Here is a 27762-nt window from a genome sequence, read left to right as displayed (position 1 = left end):
AAATCCTTCAAACTAGGCTTCAACAGCACATGAACCAAGAAATTCCAGTTGTACAAGCTGAATTTAGAAAAGGCAGAGGAACCAGGGATCAAACTGCCAACATCTGTTGGATCATTAAGCAAGGGAATTCCAGAAAAACATCTATTTCTTCTCCACTGACTACACTAAAGTCTTTGATTGTGTGGATCACAACAAACTATGGGAAATTCTTAAAGAGATGTTAATACCAGACCACCTTACCTGCCTCCTGCGAAACCTGTATGCAGGTCAAGAAGCGAGTTAGAACCTGACATGGAACAAAACCAGGAATGGAGTACGTCAAGGCTGTCTATTGTCACCCTGCTTATTTAACTTATATGCAGAGTACATCATGAGAAACGCGGGGCTGGATGAAGCACAAGCTGGAATCAAGATTGCTGGGAGAAATATCAATAACCTCAGATATGCAGATGACACCACCCCTATGGCAGAAGGTGAAGAGGAACTAAACAGCCTCTTGATGAAGGTGAAAGAGGAGAGTGAAAAAGTCAGTTTAAAACTCAGCATTCAAAAATGAAAATCATGGCATCCAGTCCCATCACTTCATGGCAAATAGATGGGTAAAAAATGGAAACAGTAACAGATTTTATTTTCTTGGGCTCCAAAATCACTGTGGATGGTGACTGTAGCCATGAAGTTAAGATACTTGCTCCTTGAAGGAAAAGCTATGACAACCCTAGACGGCATATTAAAAAGCAGAGACATCACTTTACTGACAAAGGTCTGTCTAGTCAAAGCTATGGTTTTTCCAGTAGTTGTGTATGGATGTGAGAGTTGGACCGTAAAGAAGGCTGAGCACTGAAGAACTGATGCTTTAGAACTGTGGTGCTTGAGAAGAGTCCCTTGGACAGCAAGGAGATCAAACCAGTCAATTTTAAAGGATTGGAAGGACTATTCCTAAATATTCTTTGGAGGACTGATGCTGAAACTGAAACTCCAATACTTTGGCCACCTGATGGGAAGAGCTGACTCACTGGAAAAGACCCTGATGCTGGGAAAGATTGAGGGCAGGAGGAGAAGGGAACGACAGAGGATGAGATGGTTGGATGACATCACTGACTCAATGAATGTGAGTTAGAGCAAACTCCGGGAGACAGTGAAGGACACGGAAGCTTGGTGTGTTTCAGTCCATGGGGTCGCAAAGAGTCAGACACAACTGAGTGTGTGTCTGAGTCGGAGTCATAGCTGGAGGTGGGCACACCTGCCCAGCCACTGCCTCTCTGAGATCCCAGCAGTGTGTCTGGCAGTTTGGGTTTGATGTAACTGCCCAAGTGTTTGCCTTTTCTCTACTTTTTTGAGTGACTTTTTTTTCCCTTGCTGCCAGTAACTACAATGTTCAAGGCAGAAAACAGAGAAGCAAGTAAGTGAACGCCTGAAACCGCAGCCTCTGCCAGTAACCATGGTAACATCACGGTGTGGGTACCACCACTGTGCCCTGTGTGTACATGTATTCTTTTTCCCAAACAGGGATCACACCCTCTTGGGACCTCTGTAACCTGCTCTTCCACTTGATGACCTTCAGAGCATCTCACCACCAAGGCTGCAGCTGAAAATGCAGCCGGGAGCCCCCAGGCCAGCGAGGGCTCCTTCCGGGAACCTCCAGGGAGCAGGAGTGGCCCAGGGCACCTGTCCCCCAGGCTGGCACTGCCCATGCCCTGGATGGGTAAAGTTTCTACTAGGCTGCAGCTGCCTGGGGTCTGATTCCACCTTTTGAAGGGCCTCCCATGCCTGCCCCCTTTCCTTGGCCTTTGAGTAGAAACACTTCTGCCCTTCTCTCTCCTGTGACTAAGTTTGAGAAACGAAATGAATCGGTATCCACACACGAAGAAACACCATTCTCCTTTCTGCATCCAGTCTGGAAGGATGGGCCTCTAGAACAGTGTTTCTCCACGTGGAGAGGGATGGGCAGAGGCGATTCTGACCCCAGGGACCTTTGGCAACATCTGGAGACACCTCTGTCCTGACTTGGGGGCTGCGACTGGCACCTAGTGGACAGAGGCCAGAGATGCTGCTGAACAGCCCGCATGCACAGGGCAGACCCAGACGTGAAGGGTTCAGTTCAGTTCAGTCGCTCAGTCATGTCCGACTCTCTGCCACCCCAAAGGCCACAGGACCAAGCCCCGGACTCCCGCTCCAGGTGGTCCTCAACACCCTCCATGGGGCCCACGAGCCTCGCAGCCTTGACTTGCCTGCAGTTCCACCCGAGGGGCCATGGCTGTGACTGGTCACTGCTCGGCCTGTCCGTTCAGCCAGGACATGAAAGGGCTGGTGACAAAGAAAGGCTGAACGGGAAGTCTGCTGAGTGAGAGCATAGGGCAGAGGCAGGGGTGGGGTGGGCTGAGGGGGCTAACTTGGTAGCTGACAGGCCCCTGTTTTTCTGTTAGGGATTCAGATGTTTCCTGCTGGGGGGAAATCACTTTCAAGGTGATTCGGGACCATCTGCAATTCACCCCTTTTGACTGCAGACTCCCAGGGTGTTAAAGCCCAAGGGAACCTGTTATTGTTCAGTCACTAAGTCATGTCCGACTCTTTGCAACCCTATGGACGGCAGCATGCCAGGCCTCCCTGTCCCTCACCATCTCCTGGAGTTTGCCCAAGTTCATGTCCATTGAATCAGTGATGCCATCCAACCACCTCATCCTCTGTTGCTCCCTTCTCCTGCCCTCAATCTTTCCCACCATCAGGGTCTTTTCCAATGAGTTGGCTCTTCGCATCAGGTGGCCAAAGGACTGGAGTTTCAGCTTCAGCATCAGTCCTTCCAATAAATAGTCAGGGTTGATTTCCTTTAGGATGGACTGGTTGGATCTCCTTGCAGTCCAAGGGACTCTCAAGAGTCTGCTCACAGTTCAAAAGCATTGTCTTCAGCGCTCAGCCTTCTTTATGGTCCAGCTCTCATATCCGCACATGACTGCTAGATGAACCATCGTTCTGACTAGATGGACCTTTGTCATCAGAGTGATGTCTGATCTGACCACCTCATTTTCCAGGTGGGACGCAGCCCCCTCTGAGCTGTGCCCAAAGCCTGGGGCCTTGGTTTCTGAACTTACAGAGGGCAGCTTCTCCCCGCCAGGGCCCACCTGTCTCAGGCTCTTTCACTGCATCCCTCTCGAGCCAGGGACAGAGGAGTTGCCCCCTGTTGCAGGTGAAGACACGGAGGCCCTGACCCGTGTCAGAGTTGCCCCTCAGCAGGAGTGGAGGAGAACTTCGACCCAGGTTTCTCTCGGCCTAAAACAGACCAGGCTGTGGGCTCTCAGACTCACTGGGGCGTCTGAACGTGCTGTTGCCCAGGTCACCCCCCAGACCCTGATTTAGTTGGTCTGGGGGCCATGTGGGCACCAAGACATTCAAATGCTCCCTAAGCATCCCACACACAGCAGTTAGCAAGCCCTCGGGCCACATGCTTGGACCCACTCCCAGCCGCCCAGGTTAATGTCGGAGTGTGATGGCATGGGGCAGAGGAGGAGCTGATTCAAGAAATCGTGAGATCTCTGAATGTCGTCTTGGGAGAAGCCCATATTTGGCGTCTGGAACCTTCAGGGTTGGCTTCAAATGGGCTTGCTGCTGCTGCTGCTAAGTCGCTTCAGTTGTGTCCGACTCTGTGCGACCCCATAGACTGCAGCGCATCAGGCTCCCCTGTCCCTGGGATTCTCCAGGCAAGAACACTGGAGTGGGTTGCCATTTCCTTCTCCAATGCATGAAAGTGAAAAGTGAAAGGGAAGTCGCTCAGTTGTGTCTGACTCTTAGCGACCCCATGGACTGCAGCCTACCAGGCTCCTCCGTCCATACTTGCCCCTTGAATGCTGAGGTTGAGGCCAATTTTCGGCCTGTATTTTCTGGCTGCTTCTCTCTCCCTGGATGTTCAGAGAATCAAAAGAACAGCTGAATCTGTACCTGCAGTCCACAGGGCAAGGCTCGCCAGCCAGCCCAGATCTGCGAGGGTACTGGGAGATGCCACCCGGGGTTTAGGGGCTTCAAGGGGGCCACTCCCAGGGATAGTTGCATTTTTAGCAGAGACTCTGGTTGGATGGCATCACCGACTCAATGGACATGAGTTTGGGTGAACTCCGGGAGTTGGTGATGGACAGGGAGGCCTGGCATGCTGCAGTCCATGGGGTCACAAAGAGTCGGATACGACTGAGCGACTGAACTGAACTGGAAAACAGAAAATCCTTTTGACTAACATGTCAGAAGGCAGCATTCTGGACACCATGAGGCCGGAGGGGACGTGAGGGGTGAGGGCAGTAGCTGCTGCTTCACCCCGACCCCAGTCCTACCCAGACTTCATCCGAACTTATCTGTTCACTCCTTTTTAAAAAAACAAGTCTCAGGTCTGAGACCAGGAAGAAACATGTCATGAAGCTGTACACGGCCCCTTCTTCCCTGGAGCTGGACCTAGGATCTGCACCTCTGTTACAGAGCATGTCGGCACACAGACACTCACAAAATCCTCCCAGCAATCCCGTCAAGCATGTGTGATGATCGGCATCTTGAAAGCGAGGCTACTAGGACCTCGGGGGCCTCAGCCGGAGCTGGTGGGAAGCAAGCAGACTGCTGACTTGGGTCCTCACCTCCCACGGCCTCAGCGGGCGGCCTCCTTCCCGGAGGTCTTTATTGTATCCGGAAACAGGTGTGGGCTGTACCACTGCACCCCGCTGCCCCTGGAGCTCCTCGGCCCCCTCACGGGCCCCTGTCCTGGAGCCAGGATGCCTCTCTGTCCCTGGGCCTCTCTGCCCTGCTCCAAGGTCATCTCAGTCACCTTTGACCTCCCTGTTTCAGCTGTTCTTGAATTGCTGGGCCAGCACCCCGCCCCCACACCTAGGGCAGGTGATGTTTCTTTTACTTTGAAACTTCGTATTTTCCATGTAAGTGCCCCTCAACCACATCTCTGGGCCAATCGCCTCATAACCCTACTTTTCTCAGCTGGTCAAATGACATTGGTATGTCTTCAGCTCTCCATCGGATTTTAGTTTTATTCACATTCAAGCCCTACACAGGGCAGGAATTTCTATATAGAAAGGGCTGATGCATTCAGCGAGCGTTTGTGTGTGTGTGTGTGTGTGTGTGTGTGTGTGTGTGTGTGTGAATGTGGTATGTGTGCTTGTGTGCGCATATGTGTGGTGTGTGTGTGCAGAAGTGTGTTTTCATCTACTGGACTGACTCTCAAGTGTGATTCCTGAACCGCAGCAGCCGTGGCATCACTGGGAACCGGTGAGAAGTGCAGATCACAGAGCTGCACTCCAGCCTACTGGCTGGGAGACTCAGAGCCTACATCTGAACAAGCCCTCTGGGTGGGTCTCTTGCTTGATAAGGTCTGAGAACCACTTATCTTCATAATCAATCAGTTTTTTTAAAATCTGCTCCCTAAGAAACGTATGATTTGCTCTGTTGAGATGGAGACATGAACAGTAAAAGCTTCGACACTGTCGCAGAGGGGTCAGAGGCTTTCTTTTTTCAAATTTAACTGATGAGACATGTTTATGCGTGAGCATGCATGCACACACACACGCCCATGCACACTTTTCCCAACCTTATTGTGCTGACCAAGAGGTTTGTTCCAGTTTCTCATGGTTTGGAAAACCCAAACAAACCTCTTGGCCAGCTGATGTTTTTAGAGCCCTCCCCACTGACTCCTACTCCTGGGGACATTCAGTCACTGAGAAAAGCAGGTCTGGGCCTTGTTATTTCACACTAACATAATTCAGAGAATGGCTGAAGAAAGCCAATAATTAAGCCATGGGAAGAAAGCTGCAATGATGGAATTTTAGGCCTCTGGGTGAGGGGGTGGTAGTGATGGTGGAGGTGATCGGGACGGTGGTGAGAGTAGCGGCAATGGAGGTGAAGCTGGGATTGGTTTTGATGGGGGAGGTGATGTTAGTGTCCTTGGGTTGCAGGGATGGGTGCTGCCCTTACTTCCAGCCTCTCAGATCAGATTACCTGCCTCCCCAACTCCTCACCCCAAAAGTCTGCCCCGTGTGTGCCATGGTGTGGACCACGGTGCGTGTGTGCTTAGACTCGTGTGAGCACGTGTCTGGCCACTCTGGCTTTAGTGCCTCCAAAGTTTACAAAACCCCTAACGCTTTAAAAATAACAAGGGTTAAACCACTTGCATCCTCCAAATTAGAAAGAGAAAATGAACCACCCAGCTGCAGCTACAGGCAATTAATGGGACTCAGAGTGGGCTTCGCTGCAAGATAATGGAAAAGCTGATTATAAACGAGCCAGGAGGAGCGAGGGAGGTCAGAGCGGTCCCCAAGCTCCAGAGGAGCGGCCGGCGCTCGGCTTGCCCCAGGCCTCCTTCCACACCGGCCTCCAGGCCCAGCTGCCCGCCCGGGGCCCACCAGGGGCTGCTGGGGTCGAGGTCCGGAGGGCTGGGGCCTGGCCTATTTGCGCAGCCCCGGCAGCCTCAGAAAGAGAAGGCGACTGTAAATAAGCGCGGAGAAGGGCAAGGAATCGAGGGCAGGAAGGGAGACAGCAGGAAGGAGGCTTCCCGGGAGAGCAGCCTGGAAGCAGGACTCCTGACCTAGAAAGACGGCGGCGGCAGAAGCAGGGAGACTGCACAGCACGTGCGGGTCAGGAGGCGGCGAGGGGCCCCTTCCCTCTCCACCCCGAGGGTTCTCAGCACCCCATCTGCAGATCGCCTGCGGTCCCGAAGCCCGCTCACCCCCCAACCCCTTGCAACTTCACAGTCTCGTCTTGATTTTTTAAAAAATCATTTTTCTGGGTCTTTTCCATATCGACAAAATGCTGTGTGCTTTCTTATATCCTGCCGCAATTCTTTTCTAAAAACAAGTCGGAGTGTGCATGCACGGATGCACACAAGCCTGCCACACGTTACACCCTGAGCTCCTGTTGGGAGGTGACCAAGTTCACCAGGCAAGCGGGGGTGCGGCCGTGAGCTAGAACAGTCTTCAAGCACAGGCTTTCTTCTTCAGAACCTGCAGTTGCGGTTGTTCTCTCTCTCTGGAGACCTGCCCTGTGGTCAAAGGGAACTTGCAGTTTCTATGTCCAGCCTGCGGACCTCCAGCTGTTGGGTTGGCTTGGAGACAACTCCCTGTCCACACGGGTTCTGCAGGCACGTGAGGGGTTCACCCTGTTCTTCAGACAGTTGGGCTGCAGGAGCACCCCCTCCCTCCAAAGCCTGGAGGAGGCCTTCTGGGCTTCCTGAGTGAGTGGGTGAAAGTCACTCAGTCGTGTCTGACTCTTTGCAACCCCATGGACTGTACGGTCCATGGAATTCTCCAGGCCAGAATATTGGAGAAGGTAGCTTTTTCCTTCTCCAGGGGATCTTCCCAAGCTAGGGATCGAACCCAGGTCTCCCACAATGAAGGCGGATTCTTTACCAGCTGAGCCACAAGGGAAGCCCGAGAATGCTGGAGTGGGTAGCCTATCCCCGACCCAGGAATCGAACCGGGGTCTCCTGCATTGCAGGTACCAACTGAGCTATCAGGGAAGCCCCCTGGGCTCCCTAGTGGTACCCCATCCTCCGGAGGACAACTATGTCCTCTGCAGACCTAGTCTCGTCATGCTGGACTTAACGAGTCCCTGGCTGCTGCGGTCTTTGGTAGCACACGTGGCTGTATTGGGAGTGAGCCTGTGGGAACTCACATCCACAGCTGGAAAGTGACAGCGGGACGTGAGAGCGAATCCGGGCTCCTCCTCCCTGGCTGTGTGCCCGACTTGGCCTCTCTGCTTCTGTCGTCACCTGTGGAGATGGTAATAAGCCTCCCTCACCAGGTTAGTATATTTAGAGATCAGAGATTTCAGTGTATGGTTCAACACCAGGCACAACCCAGATTACCACATGACCATTTACCATTATCTCCCCTGGGCAGCAGCCAGGCACTTGCCTAATAGTCTACTGGGGAAGCCGCACCGTTGGTATTTAGAGTGACATTCGAAGAGGTGCTATTGCTGTTGTTCAGTCATTTAGTTGTGTCTGACTTTTTGCAACCCCATGGACTGCAGCATGCCAGGCTTCCCTGTCCTTCCTATCTCCTGGAGCTTGCTTAAACTCATGTCCATTAAGTCAATGATGCCATCCAACCATCCCATCCTCTGTTGTCCCCTTCTCCTCCCACCTTCAATCTTTCCCAGCATCAGGGTCTTTTCCAATGAATTGGCTCTTCGCATCAGGTGGCAAAAGTACTGGAGCTTCAGTTTCAAGCATCAGTCCTTCCAATGAATAGTCAGGGTTGAGTTCCTTTAGGATTGACTAGTTAGATCTCCTTGCTGTCCAAGGGACTCTTGAAAGTCGTCTCCAACACCACAGTTTGAAACCATCAGTTTTTCAGCCCTCAGCTTTCTTTATGGTCCAACTCTCACATCCATGCATGACCACTGGCAAAACCATAGCCTTGACTATAGGGACCTTTGTCAGCAGTAACATCTCTGCTTAATATACTGTCTAGATTTGTCAAAGCTTTTCTTCCAAGGAGCAAGTGTCTTTTAATTTCATGGCTGCAGTCACCATCTGCGGTGATTTTCAAGCTCAAGAAAATAAAGTCTGTCACTGCTTCCACTGTTTCCCCATCTATTTGCCATGAAGTGATGGGACTGGATGCCGTGATCTTAGCTTTTTGAATGTTGAGTTTTAAGCCAGCTTTTCACTCTCCTCTTTCACCTTCATCAAGAGGCTCTTTAGTTCCTCTTCACTTTCTGCCATTAGGGTGGTGTCATCTGCATATCTGAGGCAAAGCCTGGTTCAGGATGTCTGTCCTCGGTGACCTCACCTCTGACCTCCAGGTCTCCAGAGGCTCACCGCCTGCAGCCGTGCCTGCTTTCACACACACCCCGTAACCCGTCCCCCAGGGCAGCCGCAATCTCCCCCTGGGGGGCACCACGCTACCACTGTCACAAAGACTGAGGCCAAATGGGCTTCAGACAGAGAAATCAAGGCCTTGGTTGCCATTAGGAACTTTCAAAGCCTCCATTTATTTATTTGCTCATTCATTCATTCCTGTGCCAAGGTTCCCTGCAGCGTACAGATGTCCCAGCCGAAGCCACCCCTCACCTTTCCAGCAACCTTCTGTCCTGAGGAAACCCCACGCTGGCATCCTGACTGCTCCATGCAGCAGTCAAGACGAGCTCCCAGCTCCCCTTTGCACCTTGGATGCAGGCTCCATGCATCAGACTGGACCGGGCAGGGCCTCGGCCCAGAGCTGAGTGATGCGTGGAAGCTGGCTCAGTAGGGTGGGTGGGGGGTTTCCATCTTGCGGGCACCTGCAAGGCAAACGCACCTGGTTTCAGGTGATGACTGCAGGGTGGAGGAGAGGGGCCATCATGGAGCCGGGCTCCCCATGGCAGGGCATGGTAGGATTTGAGGCTCTGATCCTGGATGACCAGCCTGAGTCTGTTTCTCCAGCCTCTCGCTGTTTCTGTGTGTTCACACCTCAGTCCACCCTCCCAGCCTAAACTAGTTGCATGCGTTCTGTGTTCAAAACCAACACGGCTGCCAGGTGGCCACTGCCCACCTTGAACATCCACGGTGCACCTGCCTGGTGCAGGACTGCACTTTCCTGTCTGCTGAGCACTCACCGAACCCCCGCAGGACAGGTGATGGCTGAGGACCGCGCGGCCTCGGGTCACTCTCACATCAGTGCCTGGGGCCAGGGGCAGACCTCCTCAAATGAGACGGTGATTTTGCGTTGTCTCAAATCGAGAATCTGTTCCAGACCTTTTCTAAAAGAGATGGAACACTGAGATGGGTGCTCCAGCTCACCCAGGACCTCAAGGTGTTTCTCAGGCCACCTGGGTCGAGCAGGCAGGCCCAGGCCAGCCGCATTCACCGCCTCCCTCTGAGCCTGGGGACTGCGGGTCTGGGGAGGAGCACGCACCCACCCGGCACACCCACCATTGCCCTGGGAGCCCCTTGGAGTCGGGGGCTGAACCCCTCTCCCAGCTGCCCGCAGAACCTCTCGTGCTGCTCAGAAGAGATGAACACTGCCTTTTACTCCATGTGTGTGTGTGGATACAGGTTATGTGTGTGCGTATATGTGTGTGCATGTGTGTGAGGGTATATGTGTACGTGTGTGTGTATATATGTATGGATACAGGTTATGTGTATGTGTGTACGTGTGTGGCTGTGAGGGTGTGTGTGTATATGTATGTGTATGTATATGCATATATGGGTTCGTGTGTATGTGTACACGTCTGCATGTGTAGATGTGTCTCTGTATACATACGTCTATGTGTATATATGTATGGATACAGATTATGTGTGTGCGTGTTTGTGTGTACGTGTGTGTGTATATGTATGGGTACAGGTTATGTGTGTGTCTGTTATGTGTACACATGTGTAGCTGTGGGTGTGTGTATATGTATGGATGTGAGTGTGCATGTGCATATATGGGTATGTGTGTATATGTATGGGTCTGTATGTGTAGATATGTATCCCTATATATGTGTGTGTATGTGTAGGTGTCTGTTTGCATATGTATGTGTAGGGGTGTGTGTGTAGGGGTGTGTGAGTGTGTAGGGGTGTGTGAGTGTCTAGGGGTGTGTATGTGGGGGGTGTTTGTGTGTAGGGGTGTGTGTGTGTAGGGGTGTGTGTAGGGAGGTGTGCAGGTGTATGTGTGTTTGTATACGTGTGTATATGTAGGTGTGTGTGTGTAGGGGTGTGAGTGTATAGGAGTGTGTGTGTAGGGGGTTTGTGTAGGGATGTGTGTGTGTAGGGTTGTGTGTGTGTAGGGGTGTGTGTAGGGGTGTCTGTGTTTGTAGGGGTGTGTTTGTAGGAGTGTGTGTAGGTGTATATGTGTTTGTATATGTGTGTAGGTGTGTGTGTGTAGGTGTGTGTGTGTGTAGGAGTGTGTGTGTAGGGGTGTGTATGTGTTTCTAGGAGAGGGTGTGTGTGTAAGGGTGTGTGTGTGTAGGGGTGTGTGTAGGGAGGTGTGCAGGTGTATGTGTGTTTGTATACGTGTGTATATGTAGGTGTGTGTGTGTAGGGGTGTGAGTGTATAGGGGTGTGTGTGTGTAGGGGGTTTGTGTAGGGATGTGTGTGTGTAGGGTTGTGTGTGTGTAGGGGTGTGTATGTGTTTCTAGGAGAGGGTGTGTGTGTAAGGGTGTGTGTGTAGGGGTGTGTGTAGGGAGGTGTGCAGGTGTATGTGTGTTTGTATACGTGTGTATGTGTAGGTGTGTGTGTGTAGGGGTGTGAGTGTGTAGGGGTGTGAGTGTATAGGGGTGTGTGTGTGTAGGGGGTTTGTGTAGGGATGTGTGTGTGTAGGGTTGTGTGTGTAGGGGTGTGTGTGTGTAGGGGTGTGTGTAGGGGTGTGTGTAGGGGTGTCTGTGTTTGTAGGGGTATGTTTGTAGGAGTGTGTGTAGGTGTATATGTGTTTGTATATGTGTGTAGGTGTGTGGGTGTGGGTGTGTGTGTGTAGGAGTGTGTGTGTAGGGGTGTATATGTGTTTCTAGGAGGGGGTGTGTGTGTAGGGGTGTGTGTGTGTAGGTATATGTGTGTTTGTATATGTGTGTACATGTAGGTGTGTGTGTGTGTAGGTATGTATGTGTTGTGTGCGTGTGTGTGTGTGTTTAAGGTGCTCTTCTTCTAGGCACAGTCCCTTATTTCAGTTCCTAATTTTATTAAATCATCAGAGCCCTTCACTGACTGCAGAATATTCAATTAATTGCATCTCCACAGAAGCCAGTGCTGGTCCCACCAAGGGGACGGCTGGGCCCGCCTGCTCTCCTTCAGATGACCCCCGGTCCAAATAAAAGCCACAGAGCAGTTAACTCTTTCTGTGAGCAGCACTTTCTAACTCCCACAGCCACCACTCTCAGGCCACAAACAGAATCTAAGTTCTGGAACTGACAGCTGCTTTATGCCCTTCACTCACTGGCTCAGCACGTGTGCGTTGAGAGCTCGCTCTGTACCAGGCACAGTCTGAACTCTGCGGACCCTGGTGTGATGGGGCAGGGTGAGCCTGGAGTGTATCGGGGGTGGGGACAGGCAGTGGTGGAAAATGAGCAGGCGGGTGGGGTGTGTGTGGGGTCCCCTCTGAGAAGGCAGGGGCCCGGCCAAGAGCTGAAGAAACTGCCGCGGCCCCCAGGGAAGAAAGAGGCGGCTTGGGTGTTCCTGGGACCAGGAGGGTGTGAGGACTGGACGTGATTCGCAGGGGCCAGTGCAGAATGAAGTTGTGGGCCTCGTTCACAAAGTATTCAGAATTTCCAGATGGCGACCACAGAGGAAGACGCAAGGGGGACTCCGACGTGGTGCCTGTGAAGCCAGCCCCACGGGGGCTGCACTTGCGGCCGCCACCCAGCATCACAAGAGATGGTCCTGCACGCCCACACCCCTGGGAAGAGATGCAAATTCAAAATTCAAAGTATGGTCTCTACTGAGCGTGCATCACCTTCACACTATCATAAACTTGAAAAATCCTCAGTTCAATCACCCTAAGTTGGGGACCACCTGTACCTGCAATGGAGGCTGCAAGAGGGGCCAGGGTCCCGGGGGGCCTGCAGGGCAGACCCAGGAGGCTGGCCTGGCCTGGGGATACAGAAGGGGAGACGTGGGAAGGGGGTGGGCCTTAGAGAGCTGATGGGCTGGGCTGTGGGCAGTGAGGGGACAGAAGTGCTGGAGTTCTGCCTGATGTTTGTGTTTGGAGAGGCTGTTAGTAACCCTGCGGGAGTGTGGACGGCAGGGCGGCTGTGCCTCTCCGAGCAGATGCCCTTCTTTCCCCTCACACAAGTCTGAGCCCAGCTCGTGGCCAGCGACAGCGCTTGCTCGAGACGCCTCGCAGTCAGGGGCCGTGCTGCCAGATGCTAAATCTGCCCCCTAAGAAATCCGAAGACAAAATGTGCAGCAGCCACTGTCCAAAACCAATATGTACAAAACAGCACAGGGCCCGTCTGAGCAGCAGGTGTCACAGTGGTAAACACACAGCCAAACGTGTTGGCCTTGGCAAGCGCTCGTGTGCATCTTGTCCTGGAAATGGAGTTTCTGGAAATTGGAACCTGGGAACCGACAGCTCAGCAAAGCTGCCCTCGCTGGCTGTTGTTCAGAGCGCTGCTGGGAAGGCCAAGGTGACCGCTGCCTGAGTGCTGGCATGTGCAGGGGATGTTCAAATGTCCTGGGGCCATTCCCGCATGGCCTGACTCATGCTACTCACAGCCTGTGAAGTCAGTGGGGTTATCTGTGATCACCAAGTGAAGCCAAGTGATTTGTTCAGGGTCACACAATTAAATGAAGCCCAAATTTAAAAGCAGCGGGGACAGACCCTGTGAGTGGCCAGCCACCTTTTCTGTGCTAATGGTACCTGATTTTTATGGCAACTGGCCAGTCCAGGAGATGCACTCTTGATGAGTCTTGGCCAGTCACAGGAATCCTGTTCCCTTTTGCCATTGTTGGGACAGGGTGAGCACGGGACCTACTGTGGCCAACGAGATGGGAAAGAAAGTGGCAGGAGCAGAAACTTCCGGAAGACTTTTCCTCCCTGGTAGAAAGGAGAGAACAGTAAAAGGGCAGGTCCCTGGGCATCTGCCACCTCTCCTGCCTGCCTGTGGGACAGGCTGTGAGAGGGTAAGGCGTCTGCCTGGGGCAGCCTTTTTGGATGCAAGAGGTGATAAGGATAAAGCCAACTAGCTGAAGATGCACTGGACGCTGGCACGTGCCCAGGGCCAGGATGATGCGGCTGGACTGTCCAACCACTCTGAGGATCTCCTGCCTCCAGACTTGTTGTTGAGTGAGCAGCAAATGTCCAGATGGTGGAAACCACCGTCCGTCGGGAATTTACTAGCTATCTTCAGTTGAACATCTAACGTAAACCCTGGACTGGTCAAACTTCAAAGCCCGTGATCCTTTTCCTGTTATACTCTTGATATTTACATGGGGTCCAGCCGTACCCAAGGTCCAGGGTCAACCTACTGCACCATAATTACAGAACTGATCAGACTTAGAAACTGTAAAGAAAGCGGCCAGCTTAAAGAAGGAGAGGGGATCAGTTCAGCGAGACCAGAAATCTGGCTTCTGGCCTTGGCTGTTTTTGGCGTGGATCCTAGCATCATGGGACTTCCGAGCTGGAACAGGCCGCAGCAACCACCTGGTCCCACCCTGTGTTCCAGAGGAGGAAGCTGAGGCTGTGAGAGGCTAAGGGACTGAGGCCCGAGGGCAGTGATGGCCCTGAGGTGTGAGCCCTACCCGCACGACCTCTCCTCGCTCCCCACCCAGTCTCTTCACTGACTCTGTCCCAAACTCTGATCAACCAGTCACCTGAGATTATATTCTCATGAGGGGATAAACTGGTTTCTTTCATGTTTTTCTTTGTTGGGTCAAGTTACCAACCTGTTCCAACAAGCTCAGCAGCACACCCTGCCCAGAAAATAGAAAGAACCCGGAGACACTGGAGGGCAGAGGGGCCAAGTTCTTGGTTTTTCAGATTAAAATCCATTCTCGAATCCCATCTCAGAGACAACCATCCTGAAAGCAAGTGCTAGGTGTTCGGCAGTCAAGAGACTAAGCTTTGCAGGGATCTAGTCAGAAGCATTGCCCTAAAGACCACGCTGCAGCTCCCCTCGTGGTCTGGAGGTAAAGAACCTGCCTGCTGATGCAGGAGACACAGGCTTGATCCCTGGTCTGGGAAGATTCCACATGACGTGGGGCAGCGAAGCCCATGAACCACAGCTATGGAGCCTGTGCTCTAGAGCCCGGGAGCTGCAACCACCAGAGCCCACACGCCCTGGAGCCTGTGGTCCGCCACAGGAGACGCCAGAGCACCGCCCCTGCTCTCTACGGCTAGGGAAAGCCCAGCACAAGCCCAGCGAAGACCCAGCACAGCCAAGCATAAAGTAATTTTTTAAAAACTAAAAATAAAAAAATAAGCACCACACTGGGAGTCAGAGGACCACACCCCCACCCCCTTGAAGATGGCCCAGCCTGGGGGGGCGGGGGCTTAGGTTTGGCGACGCCCTAGAAGGGGACTGGTGTCCAGGGAGAAGGAGCAGGGAGGACCACAGGGACACCAGACAGGACTGAGAAGAGATGCAGATCCTTCTTGAGGGGACCAGATCACTAGGGCAGGATTTTGCAATCGGAGGACAGAGGGCTCGGGCCTGCAGGCCATCCCAGCGCACAGACAGAACCCAGGCTGCTGAGGACTGGGCAAGGAGTCGAGGTGCTTTCTGGGGGCAGCAGGAGACAGGCTGGTTGACATCCCGAGTCTCTTCCAGCCCCACAGAGGTGGTGGGGGGGGGGGGTCGCCCTCCTGGTGCCCCAGAAGGCAAGGCCATGGGCATCCTAGGGAGCCCTGCAAGCCTGAGGCCACGCAGAACTGTGGCCACCCTGGTGGACCCCAATGGTGGACGGTTCTGGCCAGGGATCTTATTAGGAAAGGACATCAATAGTGAAACACAACAGAAAGATGTCCTGTCTCTGCAAATGTTACTGCAAGTGGGGCGGATGCTTCCTCTGAATACCATCTCACGTGTCCATTCATTCACAGCCACTAAAATGCAACATAACAAACAACACAAGCCTGGGTGGTATACGGCTCACCTGAAACAAGCCTCTCGCGGGCCTGCAATAGCTGTGGCCAGGCTGGATCTCATTGCTGGGGCTGCTGGATCTAGGACAGCCTGGACCACTCCGGACGGAGCCAGGCCCGCTCCACGTGCCTCTCATCCATCTCTGGGGTCCGCAGACAAAGTTGGCGCTCCTAGTGGTAACGGCAGAGGGAAAGATCGAGAGACTAATCATGCAAGTGCTTTTGGAGCCTCTAATTGCTTCTCATTTGCAACATCTCATTGGTCAAAGCAAGTCACACATTCAAGGTTGAAGTCAGTGCAAGGGCACTCCTGATACAGGGAGAGGGAAAATTCGGTCACTCTTGTAACCCACCACACCCTGTAAGCCCCCACGGGCCCAGGAGCCTCCAAAGTGAGATGCCATCAAGGGAAAGGGGAAAACCCTGATTCTAAAAAACCTAGACAGCATATTAAAAACCAGAGACACTACTTTGCCAACAAAGGTCCGTATAGCCAAAGCTATGATTTTTCCCAGTAGTCATGTATGGACGTGAGAGCTGGGCCATAAAGAAGGCTTAACACCAAAAAATTGATGCTTTCAAATTGTGGTGCTGGAGAAGATTCTTGAGAGTCCCTTGGACAGCAAGGAGACCAAACCAGTCATTCCTAAAGGAAATCCACCCTGAATATCCTATTGGAAGGACTGATGCTAAAGCTGAAGCTCCAACACTCTGGCTGCCTGATGTGAAGAGCTGACTCACTGGAAAAGACCCTGATGCCGGGAAAGACCGAGGGCAGGAGGAGAAGTGGGTGACAGAGGATGAGATGGTTGGATGGCACCACTGAATCAACGGACATGAGTTTGAGTACACTCCGGGAGATGGTGAAGGACAGGGAAGCTTGACGTGCTGCGGGGTCACAGAGTTGGATACGACTTGGCAACTGAACAAGAAGAAGCGCAAAATGGCTGCTGGGTCATGAAATTGTCCATGTTTAACCTGTAATTTACCTAACTTAGGTTTTCTGCCATTTGAGGGAAACAGAACAGTGAAAGTGAAAGTTGATCGGTCGTGTCTGACTCTTTGCGACCCCACTGACTATACAGTCCATGGAATTCTCCAGGCCAGAATACCAGAGTAAGGGAAATAGGATTCTGGATAAAAATTAAGTTTAATTGTAGAAAAATAAAGTTACAATTTTTGTTCCTGTGATTTGTGGCTGCGATTTTTCCCACTACATTTTCTAAGTCAAAGATTCAAAATCACCAAAACAATCAATGAGTCAGCCTTCAACACTAGAAACCTGCTTTCTGAACATCCTAACCAAATCAGGAAAAGATGCTCAAAGACAGTATGATTTTAACTTCCAAAAAGCAAATAGAAAGGTGAGGGGACGTGTTAAAAATTCCAATCTAGCTTACAACTGTGGGTTCTGGGACAAAGTGTCCAGGAGCCTCTGACCCTCTTTCTAGAGTATCACCTTCCTAATACCAGCCAGTCCTGTGATCACAACAACAATTACTTCAAATGTAAAATACCACTTGACCCTTTCTGGGGCAAGGTAGAAAATAACATTCAATTGCTTGTCGTCAAATGAATAATGTTATCATCATTAAACCAGTTCTGGGATACAATCTGGTGAGTGATGGGGGGCTCAATTTAGGACCGACTGGAACACCAAACCCGAAAGACAATGTTTCCTGTTACTCCTCACACCAGAAGTTCTTTCTCAGTATTCACTGAGCTTGACAGAGTGAAAGAAGGGCCAGGGCCTCAGGGGACTGGGAGTAAAACCAGAAGGGACTCAAGTGCCACAGGATGAAGGAAGAGCTTCCACGTGTGGGCTGTGTGCTCAGGCGTGTTTGACTCTTTTGGGGCCACATGGACTGTAGCCTGCAGGCTCCTCTGTCCATGGGGATTCTCCAGGGAAGAATACTGGAGTGGGTTGCCCTTTCCTTCTCCAGGGGATCTTCCCGACCCAGGGTCTGAACCCAAGTCTCCTGCATCGGCAGACAGACCCTTTGCCACTGCGACACCTAGGAAGCCCAGGATTCCACAGGTCTGAGCAATTCACCTCAAAACACGTATTTCACAAGGTACTCTCTGATGGGATGGGGGTCTTCTCCCTTTTCACAACGTAAGTTCGCTACAGTTGTCCATGTATCTGCCGTGTCCTGTTAGTGTCCTGTGTGTATGTGTGTGCTATTCTATTCCGGGGCTTCAAAAGAGCTTTCAGAAATAAAACGTCTGAGTCCCTTTTAATTCAAAGAACTTTACTTTTTATGTAAGTTTCATGTGTACATTATATGTGCACTCCTTACACCCTGCAGCAGGCTCGCCACCAAAAATTTAGCTTCCATCCATCACCATACTCTTGATCCATTGTGCCCTTGGCATATTTCCCCTGCTCTCTGTATCAACGTATTGGTTTGGTTTGGTTTGTTCATTTATTTTGTTTTTATACTCCATGTATGAGTGAAATCACATGGTGTCTATTGTTTCCATCTGACTTATTTCACTTAGCATAATATCCTCAATATCCATCCATGTTGTTATACATAGCAAGATTTCATCTTTTTATGGTTGAATAATATTCCATATACATATTAGAGAGCTTTATCCAGTCATTGGTGGGCATGTCGGTTGCTTCTATGTCTTGCCTCTTGTAAGTAATGCTGCATTGAACACTTATGCTTAGTGTTGCTAAGCATATGCCAAAGTACATATGCTTTCGTATTCTTTGGATAAACACCCAGAAATGGGATAACTGTATCATACAGTAGCTCTATTCCTAATTTTTTGAGGGACTTCTGTACTGTTTTCCATAGTGGCTACACCAATCTACTTTCCACCAATCGTGTATGAGGGTTCCCTTTTCTCCACATCCCTTGCCGACATTAATTATTTGGTACCCTTTTGATGATGGCCATTCTAACCAGGGTGAAGTGTTCACTCACTTGTTTTAACTTGTGTTTCCCTAATGATTAGTGATGTTGAACATCCTTTCATGTGCCTGCCGGCCATCTATACGTCTTCCTCTGAAAAATGCCTATACAACTTCTCTACTCTGCTTTAAATTGGGTTGCCTGCTATGCCCTTTTTATAAACCAAGGGTGCACGGCAGAGGAGAGGGGAGACAACTTGCTCAGCTCTTTCTGTCCTACTATTTCCCGGTGACTTGAGGTCAGGGATCCTGTGGGCCCGGTGGTCGGGGGCTTCACCAAAGCGTGATTCTTTGAAGGGCAAGGACTGCCCACACCACCCCATCAGGAGGAATGAAGTCAAAAGAGGGCCTAAAATGAGATGTACACATACCATGAATGAATTGTATGGTATATGTTTAGATTTCAATTAAAAAAAAATTTTAAAGAGGGTCTGGAGTACTCAGGCTGGAGGTCTCTGGGGGCCTTGGAGAGTCTTTCATAGTGTCCTGAAAACCCCAGCCTGAGCCTCAGGGCCTGCCTTCTGCTAAAAAGACCCCAGTGGTCACTCCCATCAAGGGCTACTGGAAATGCTGTGGAAAGTCACCAGTGCCTGAGCCCACCTGCTGGCTCCAGCATTTCTGGGGGAATGTGTGTCCACCGGGGCTTCCCTGGTGGCTCAGCTGGTAAAGAATCTGCCTGCAATGCAGGAGACCTGGGTTCGATCCCTGAGTTGGGAAGATCCCCTGGAGGAGGACACTGCAACCCATGTCAGTCTTCTTGCCTGGAGAAGCCCATTGACAGAGGATCCTGGTGGGCTACAGTCTATAGAGTTGCAAAGAGCTGGACATGACTGCAGTGACTTAGTGTGCTTTCCACGGTGGGCAGTCAGGCAGTGGCACAGCCCCGGGTTGCCCTCACCAGTTTACACGTGAACAGAAGCACCGGGATTTAGGGGTCAGCAGAGACACTGGACCCGCGGGGTCTGAGGTCTGCCTTTCTCCGGCCCACCTCTGACGCCCAACCTCTTCAGTACCATACCCCCATCCCCCACCAGAAAGAACGTGCCCTGGGGACAGAGGGCCGCAGCTCTGGGTTCAGGGCAGTTAAGCCCTCGGTCCCCTCCAGATTTCTGCCTTCATATCCTGGAAGCTCTCCCCAGCTCCACCCCACCCCTGGAGCTGGAAATCCAATTGCACCAGCGACCCTGGGGGGCTTGGACTTGAACCCATGGGCAGGGAGCAGCCCATTCAGAATCCACCTCCCCACCCTCTGGCTCCAGGAAGATGGTGCCAAGGAAACTTCGCTCTCCCGGGGGGCCTCCTTCCTAAAGACAATTGAAGAAGTTGTGGTGGATGGGCAAGGCACCCGCATTCTCAGGGGTGCACGCTGGACGTCCCCCGCCACTACAGCCATGCTGGTCCCAGGACCACCCTCCTCAGAAGCCGGCCCCCACCAGGGAGTCGGCTGCCTGAACCCTCCTCCCCGCTTCTCCTATCCACTCCCCTTCCCCCTGGGCCCACCGCCTACTCTCACCTGACCCTGGTGCTAGCCTGCACGCGGAGGCATCTTTGGTTTTGGATGCTTTTGAGCAGCTCGTGTTGGGCCTCCAGTTCCTGCCTGTCCGGGACATCCTGTTGGCCTCCAGCACAACCTTCGGACTTTAGGCCCACATACTCACCGCGTCAGGGGGTTCCCAGACCACACTCCAAGGTTCCTTCCTAAAAGACCCCCCAGGGCCAGGGCTGAGCCCTGATTGATCCAAGGTCAATGGCATGCTAACATCCCCAGCAGTGATTGGTTAGGAGTGGGCACGTGACCCAGCCAGGACGGGTTTCCTGGCTCCTAATACAGGGACCCTGGGAGAGAGCCCCCCAATCTCCAGAGACTGTGACTGGAAGTGCAACTCCAGGGGAGCAGAGCCCCGACAGGACAATCCTGGTGCCCCCCCACCTTCAAGGCGGCGTGAAGTAACACCCCAGCCCATCGTCTCCTCCAGTTTCTGTTTGGCTTTTCTGGAAGGGGCGGGATTCCCCACATGAATGCCAAACACCTGTGCCTTTTCCAGGAGTCAAGTCCTGTTTGGGTTTTGCCTCTTCTCACCTAGGCATTTCCCGCCCCTCCTCCCTGACAAGCCTTTTGCTTGACCTTCTATAGAGACCAGCTCTTAGGAAGACTCAGAGCTGTTTACTCGTCCACCCCAGTCCCCGCCACCGCTCAGGAGAGCCAGGGTGTGAAGAGACGGCCATTTCCTGAGCCCCTGCCCTGTGTTAGGCCAGGGCTCACACATCCACACATCCAAGAAGGCCAGGGCATCCTCTTCTCCAGAACGGTTATTATCCTGTTTTTACATACTTGGCACTGAAGCTGGGAGAGGTTAAGTGGCTTGCCTGAGATCACGGAGCTGGCAGTTGATGGAAACAGAAATTGAGCCCTTAGTAGACAGGTTCTTGGACGAGGGCCTCTCCACGTAGCTGCCTGCCTCCCTGCCCACCCTCAGCCCTCACCCTGACCTGGCTTCTCAGCAGAGGAAGGGGGCTTGGAGGCCCCCACCACGTGGAAGGAGAGGGTGTGCCCTGTTAGGTGGCTTTAGTCCTGTCCAATTCTTTGCAACCCCACAGACTGTAGCCCTCCAGGCTCCTCTGTCCACAGGATTTTCCAGGCAAGAATACTGAAGTGAGTTGCTATGTCCTTCTCCAGGGGATCTTGCCAATCCAGGGATGGAACCCACATCTCTTACATCTCCTGTACTGGCAGGTGGGTTCTTTATCACTAGCACCACCTGGGAAGGAAAGAGAGGGCATGTCAAGTATCATTAACACACTGTGTGTCACCAACCACCACATGTCCTCAGTGATGTTACAGTGAGCAAGGTGTCCCTGCCTCTGGCTCTGGATGGCCCACGTGACTCGCTTCAGTTACTGCCACCTGGGGAGGGTGACGTGATGGTTCCTTGGAGACCCTGTCTGTTCCCATTTGATTACTCATGCTTTTGCTATTGCCGTGAGAAGTAGAGCGATGCTTAACTGGAGTAGCTGGCACCCCTTGAGCCTGAGCCAGGCGTGCACACCAGAGCAGAGGTGTCCGGCTGATCCCCAGCTCTGCAGGGAGAAGATGAGGCTCCCAGCTTCGTCAGGCCTAGAGCAGCAGTTCCCGGTCAGGTGCAGGCGCTGCCCCAGCTGCCCTGTAAATCTTAGCACCTGTCCCTGATGTCCTTGGCTGTTGGCTACGTGCATGGGGTTGAGGGTCATATGCGTTGTTTTCACCTATGCCTTCATAACTTGTGCTGGTTGCCACATCTGTGATCAAAGTGGTTTGGCCTCAGAGTGCTACTTCTGGACGATCTTGTGGGTAAGTCACCTACTAGAGGACCTCGTGGGCTTCCCAGGTGGCTCAACTGGTAAAGAATCCGCCTGCCAATGCAGGAGACGAGGGTCCGATCCCTGGATTAGGAAGATCCAATGGAGCAGGAAATAGCAACCCACTCCAGTCTTCTTGCCTGGAGAATCCCCACGGACAGAGGAGTTTGGTGGGCTACAGTCCGTAGGGTCGCAAAGGGTCAGACACAACCTAGCAACTAACAAACAGCAAAGAGGACCTGATATACAGCAGACACTTCATAAATGCAGAGATGATGACAGTGGTGGGCGTGGTGATGATTTTAGGAGTGGGTAGTTCTATGAGGTACTAGGTAGAACCCTGGCTGCTCAGGGCCACCTCTGAACTGCTTACTTCTGTCCGTAGACAGCGAACTTCTTTCTGGAAAGAGCACGGTGCTACAGACAGCCTCAGGCTTTCAACCCACATAGCACTTCCATATCTCAGTCCCATCACCCAGCACCTGGTCCAGACCTGGGTGGCCCTCTCTAACCTGCTCCTGGCATTTTGGCTGATAAAAACACAGAAGAAAATTCTTCCAAAAAATTTTAATGAGCTGATTATAGAAAATAAATGATCATCAATTAAGAAATCACAGAGAAATGAGGACTGAGAGAAGCTGAAATGATGGATTTTTTCATCTTGTTATTTCCAGCAGGAGGCCACGACCTGACAAATAATGAGGTGTCACCAGGAGAAAAGAAAGCTGCCATCCTCTGTGGCCCCCAGGTGTTCTGGGGGTGGGTTCAAGCCTCTCCCTTCTGTGGCCATGGGGTTGCCTGGGGTTTTAGGCCTGGGTTGGGGGTGCACTGCTGTCACTAGAAGGGGTAGTGGGCCACCAAGAGGAACAGGTGAGAACCAGATACAGTTACTTAACCAAACACCATGCCGCCAGGGGAGAAGGTGTCTGTCCTTGTGAAGGTTACGTTCAAATGGGAAAGACAGACTCCCCACAAATAAATGAAATGACCGCAGGTACAAGCAAATGTAGGCACTGTGTTCCTAGGCGGGGGTCAGGCCCCCTCCAGCAGTGAAGCCTAAAGAGCATAGGGACTGGGAGTGGGAGGTCTGGAAGTGGCCACAGGCCTTCGGCTCACATTCTAGAACCTCCGTGGCCATGCCTCCCTGCCAGAGAGCCTGGGAAAGTGCAGTCTGGTCGTTAGGCCAGGAGAGACTCACTCTGATTGGCCAGTGGCCCCTGTCGTTCAGTGCAACGCGAGGAAGGTCTGCGAACCTGGGAGGATCCAAGATGTGCTTTTAGATGCTGGAAAGGTCGCCGTGTGAGAGGGAGGAGGATAGGCTTTTTTCCGACTCCAGGGGGTAGAAGCAGGGCTGTGGGTGAGCAGAAGCTCTCAGGGAGGCAGCAAGGGTGAGCAGCTATCTGGGGCTACCTGGTTTCAGTGCTGGAAGGCAGCCCAGCCCCCAGCCCCGGCCCCCCAACCCTCGGCCCCGGGAAGCCTGTCAACGGGCTGACACAGGTGTGTCTGTCCTGTGACTGCTCTCGGGCAACCCTCTCTCCCCCAGCCCCCTGCTCTTTCAGATTTGAGTTATTGTGCTGTTGGCCATGAGCTCGATGTTAATGAGTCAGCAATATATATCAAGTAAGGTGCCTTTAAACAGAAATACCATAAAACAAGGTGATGTACTGACTACTTGAGTCTGTGGTGGCCAGAGACTCACAGAAACCCAACCCTGTATTTGCCCACCAGCAACGGTGCAATTATTTGCTAGTTCAGTGTTCATGGTGACTTTATAGAACGCAACTACCAAAAATAACAAGAACTGGCTGGAGACCTACACAGTGGAGTACTTTTTCGGCCATAAAAAGAAATGAGTGCTGGAACAGCATGGATGAACTTTGAAAACATTATGCTAAATGAACGGAGCCAGTCACAAAAGACCACCTATTGTATGATTCAATTTTATGAAATGTCTAGAGCAGGGAAATCTATAGGGATGGAAAGATTAGACTTGAGCCTGGGGGAGGCAGGGGAGGTGTTGAGTAGCGGAGCAAAACTTAAAGGTTTCTCTTTGGGTGATGAAAATTATCTGAAATTGATTCTGGTGATGATTGTACATATCTGTGAAAACACTAAAAAGACACAGGCTTGTACACTTTATGTGGGTGAATTGTTACGGTATATATGAATTATATTTCAATAAAAGGGTTTAAAGAATAACCCTCCAGAGTAACTCACGAAGGAGAAGCCGGGGGCAGGGCTCACCTCAGTGGCTGCCCCTTGGGCACCTCCTCCCTGCAGACTTGCTCTGTGTTCCCCACCCTTCCCAGGCGGGCTCAGCCCCCACACCCGGCATCTTGGGGGAGCAGCCAGTGTGCTAGTCTGGCCTCTCCAGCCTGTCTGCCCCTGAACTCTGGCAAACTGAATTCTCCCATCACGTCAGGAAGACTTCCCAGCAGAAGTGCTCAGGAGTAGCCTGGAAGATCTAGAAGAAAGCTATCCCTTCTTCTCCTCATCTGATCATTCAAGCACAGTGTAGAAGATCACTTGGTGGAAATGACAGAGCAGGCTCCAGGCAGCCCAGAGCCGTGCTTCTAGACGGCAATGACTATAAGGTCTTTTCCAGCCCAGATAGCCTCATGTCCGTCAGAAATGCTTCTGACCACAAGTAACAAAACCCCTGACACCCAGTAGCTGAGAATGAAGGGAGGCACCTGTCTCCGTGGCTGGAGGTCTGGAGGTCAGCAGGTCCAGGATGGGTGCAGGGGCTGGATGGTTTCCTGGGTCCCACTCCCCCAACCTCAGCACCAGGCTGCCCATCCTAGTCCTGCTGCTCGCCGTCACAGGAAAGCCACGAGCGTCCGAGAGCACACACAGTCGCTCTCTGAGGCAGAAAAAAGAAGGCACAAAAAGACTTTTTCCTTAATTGACTTTGTCTTTTTGACTGGGATGGGGCAAGCCTTTGCCAGGAGCCCCATCAGCAGGCTTGCCCTGTGCCTCACTGGTCACCACGGGGTCACGTGCCTGGTCCCCGAGCAGTCGTGGGGCTGCAGGACCCACTGCGATCCACACAGTGTCCCTTGGGGGGCTGATGTCACGGGGTCCCCAATTCCTCCCTGCACCAAACCCAGCTGCTCCTGGGGGGAGCAAAATAGGGAAAGAAAGAAGAGAGTTTGGGTGGGCCACGACGAGCTCGGGGTGAGGATTACGGAAAGTGCAAGGAAGACCGACTGCGTTCACTTGCGGGAATACTATTGAGACATGTAGACAACCACCGGAAGGAAAGGCTTCGATGCTTGCGATTATGAGCTGGAAATCTAACCAAGTTCCACCAGCTGGCTTGCAGCAGTAGCGCAACAGATCCCTACGGCTTAAGAAAACAGGCCCTCACCTGGACGGTAACCAGGACAGCCTGTCAATGCTGGCACCTGCCCTTCACGGGGCATTTCCTCGACCCAAGCAAGAGAAACTTCACCAGAGGATCTTCCCCACCCAGGGATCGAACCCAGGGATCGAACCCAGGGATCGAACCCAGGTCTCCTGCATCGCAGGCGGATGTTTCTGTTTTTGTTTTTTTTACCACTAGCGCCACCTGGGAAGCCTCGCTATTGGATATACAAGAGGGCTATCGCCTCAGCTCCTGATGCTTTGGGTGTGGAAAGCACTTTGAAAGCCATCGGCTTGCGTGGGCACGGCCGAGTAATGGCTCATATCTGGAGCTGTGATGCGTCTGTGACGGACAGCGTCTTCCACGTGTTTGTGGCCGCAGACACCCTACGTGTACCCAGCGTGTCTTGTGAATACAGAAGAGCAGCTGCAACCTTCTAAAAATTAATGGGTTTCTGGGTCATTTGCATTTTTTATGGTTTGCCAACAAAGGATAGGGGAGAGGGGAGGGAATTTATTAACGTTTGAAGAAATCCTCCGAAAGGAGAAGAAGCGAGCCCTCTCGGCGAGACTGCGGCCGTCCGTGTCTCTCACGGGCCACCCCCTCGGAGGGGAGAACTGATGCGCAGCTCGAAAAGGAGACAGCTGCTGCGCCGCCAGGGAACCGCCCGGGGCTGACATCATTCTATTCGGGGCCTGCGTGACGGTTTGGTAACGGCCATTTTCAGAAAACAACCCAGGCAATTTCAGGATCTGCTGTCACAATAGGCACACTAAAAATAAAGTCAGCATAAATAGATTAAGAAATGGACAGCATAACAAGGCATGAAGAATTAGAATGAGCGCGCCGAGCTCCAGATGACAGCAAAGAGCTGTGCGAGAGAAACAGGCGGAGGGGAGAGGAGGGTGGCCCGAGCTGCTGACACCGGAGTTTGGGGACAGCTCGGTCCCTGGCCCGGCAGCACGGAATCGCATTGCACTTCAGGGGCAGCGGAGGCGCTAAACTAAGGCAGAAGCCACGCTCCTGTAGTGATGCCATTTTTTGGGGGGGCTGACACCTCCTAAAAGACAGATGGGAAGTGCTCCACGGCTGACCCCATCCTTCCCAAACACGAGTTTGGAGAAGGATAGGGATGCAGTGCTGGAGAAAGTGAGCTGGAAAAACGTTTTTAATTCAGTCATGACATTTGAGGGCGGGGAGGGAAATGAATTTCTTTGGAAAACTGGCATGAGAGGAAAGAAAAAAAGACATGTGCTAGAAATTTGCTGTGCGAACTCAGGGAGGTGGGCATCTGACCTAGGGGCTCCTGAGCAGTCTTAGTTAATGACCTGGCTGACTGCCAGGCTCTGGGGGTGCTTCTTCCCCCACCCCCATCCCGAGTGGCTGGAAGACCTCTTTGTTTCCATCTGCATCCCAAGCTGGGAATGCCATAGTGCCCCAACTCCTCATCCTCTCACCATTCACTGATTCTAAGAAGTGGGTTAAACAGAACAGAGCAACAGACACTGCTTTCATGGAAATATCTTATGCAATTTCTTTGGAACATCATTTCCCAACTGAGTTCCCTGGTGTTGGAACTTAAAACACAGTTTAAAACACCAGGGCTTCCCTGGTGGCTCAGACCGTAAAGCGTCAGCCTGCAATGTGGGAGACCCGGGTTCGATCCCTGGATTGGGAAGATCCCCTGGAAAAGGAAATGGCAGCCCACTACAGTATTCTTGCCTGGAAAGTCCCATGGATGGAGGAGCCTGGTAGGCTACAGTCCATGGGGTCACAAAGAGTCGGACACGACTGAGCGACTTCACTTTCCTTTCCTTAGAACACATAAGTGTTCTTAGCTTAAGTAAGTTTGGGAAATTTGCAGGTGAATTTAGTGCAGCAAGTGAATTTGCTGCGTCAGAACTTTCCAGAGTCTTTAATATGATAAAGCGTGCTATGACTCTGACAGGAGGAATATAGCAGACAGGTTTCTCAGATGAATTTTAGCGTCAAAACTCCCCCCCACCACCGACTTAAAAATAGTTTTTGCAGAACACCATGGTGGAACTCTCTGGGTATGTTTTGTGCTAGCTGCAGACCACGTGCTTTCCAGTTAGTTGAATATCCTCACGCCGGTGGCACGCCATCCGTAAGCCAGAGCTGGGGATGTTGAGGAAGGAACACAGCCCCCTGCGTTGCTTCCGAGCGAAGACCAGTTTTGTTTGATAAAGGAAACATTTGGACTTCCCTGGTGGCACACTGGATAGGAATCTGCCTGCCAGTGCAGATTCAATGGGTTCAGTCCCTGGTCCAGGAAGATCCTACATGCCGAGAAGCAACTAAGCCTGCGTGCTGCGACTGCTGAACCAGTGTGCTGCAGCTCCTGAAGCCCGCCCTCCCTGGAGCCTGTGCTCCGCAACAAGGGAAGCCACCACAGTGAGAAGCCCGAGCACCGCAACCAACAGTAGCTCCTGCTTGCCTCGACTGGAGAAAGCCCTCTCGCAGTAAGGAAGATTCCATGTAGCCGAAAATAAATAAATTAATTTTAAAAAGTGAAAGTCACTCAGACGTGTCCGACTCTTTGCAACCCCATGGAATTCTCCAGGCCAGAATACTGGAGTGGGTAGTCTTTCCCTTCTCCAGGG

At 52.2% G+C, this 27762-nt stretch overlaps 1 long non-coding RNA gene across 1 annotated transcript; it reads right to left on the bottom strand.

Annotated features, from left to right (window-relative positions):
- Nucleotides 1-8940: 8940 nt before the first annotated feature.
- Nucleotides 8941-10275, bottom strand: LOC138445020 (uncharacterized). Its single transcript, XR_011258708.1, has 2 exons — nt 9574-10275; nt 8941-9258 (listed from the first exon to the last, which is right to left on the bottom strand). It is a non-coding gene; the product is annotated as an uncharacterized lncRNA (long non-coding RNA).
- Between the last annotated feature and the right edge of the window lie 17487 nt (nt 10276-27762).

The sequence above is a fragment of the Ovis canadensis genome, chromosome 8 (genome assembly GCF_042477335.2).
Source record: "Ovis canadensis isolate MfBH-ARS-UI-01 breed Bighorn chromosome 8, ARS-UI_OviCan_v2, whole genome shotgun sequence".
NCBI classification, from domain to species: Eukaryota; Metazoa; Chordata; class Mammalia; order Artiodactyla; family Bovidae; genus Ovis; species Ovis canadensis.
This window is presented reverse-complemented; position numbering and strand designations above follow the sequence as displayed.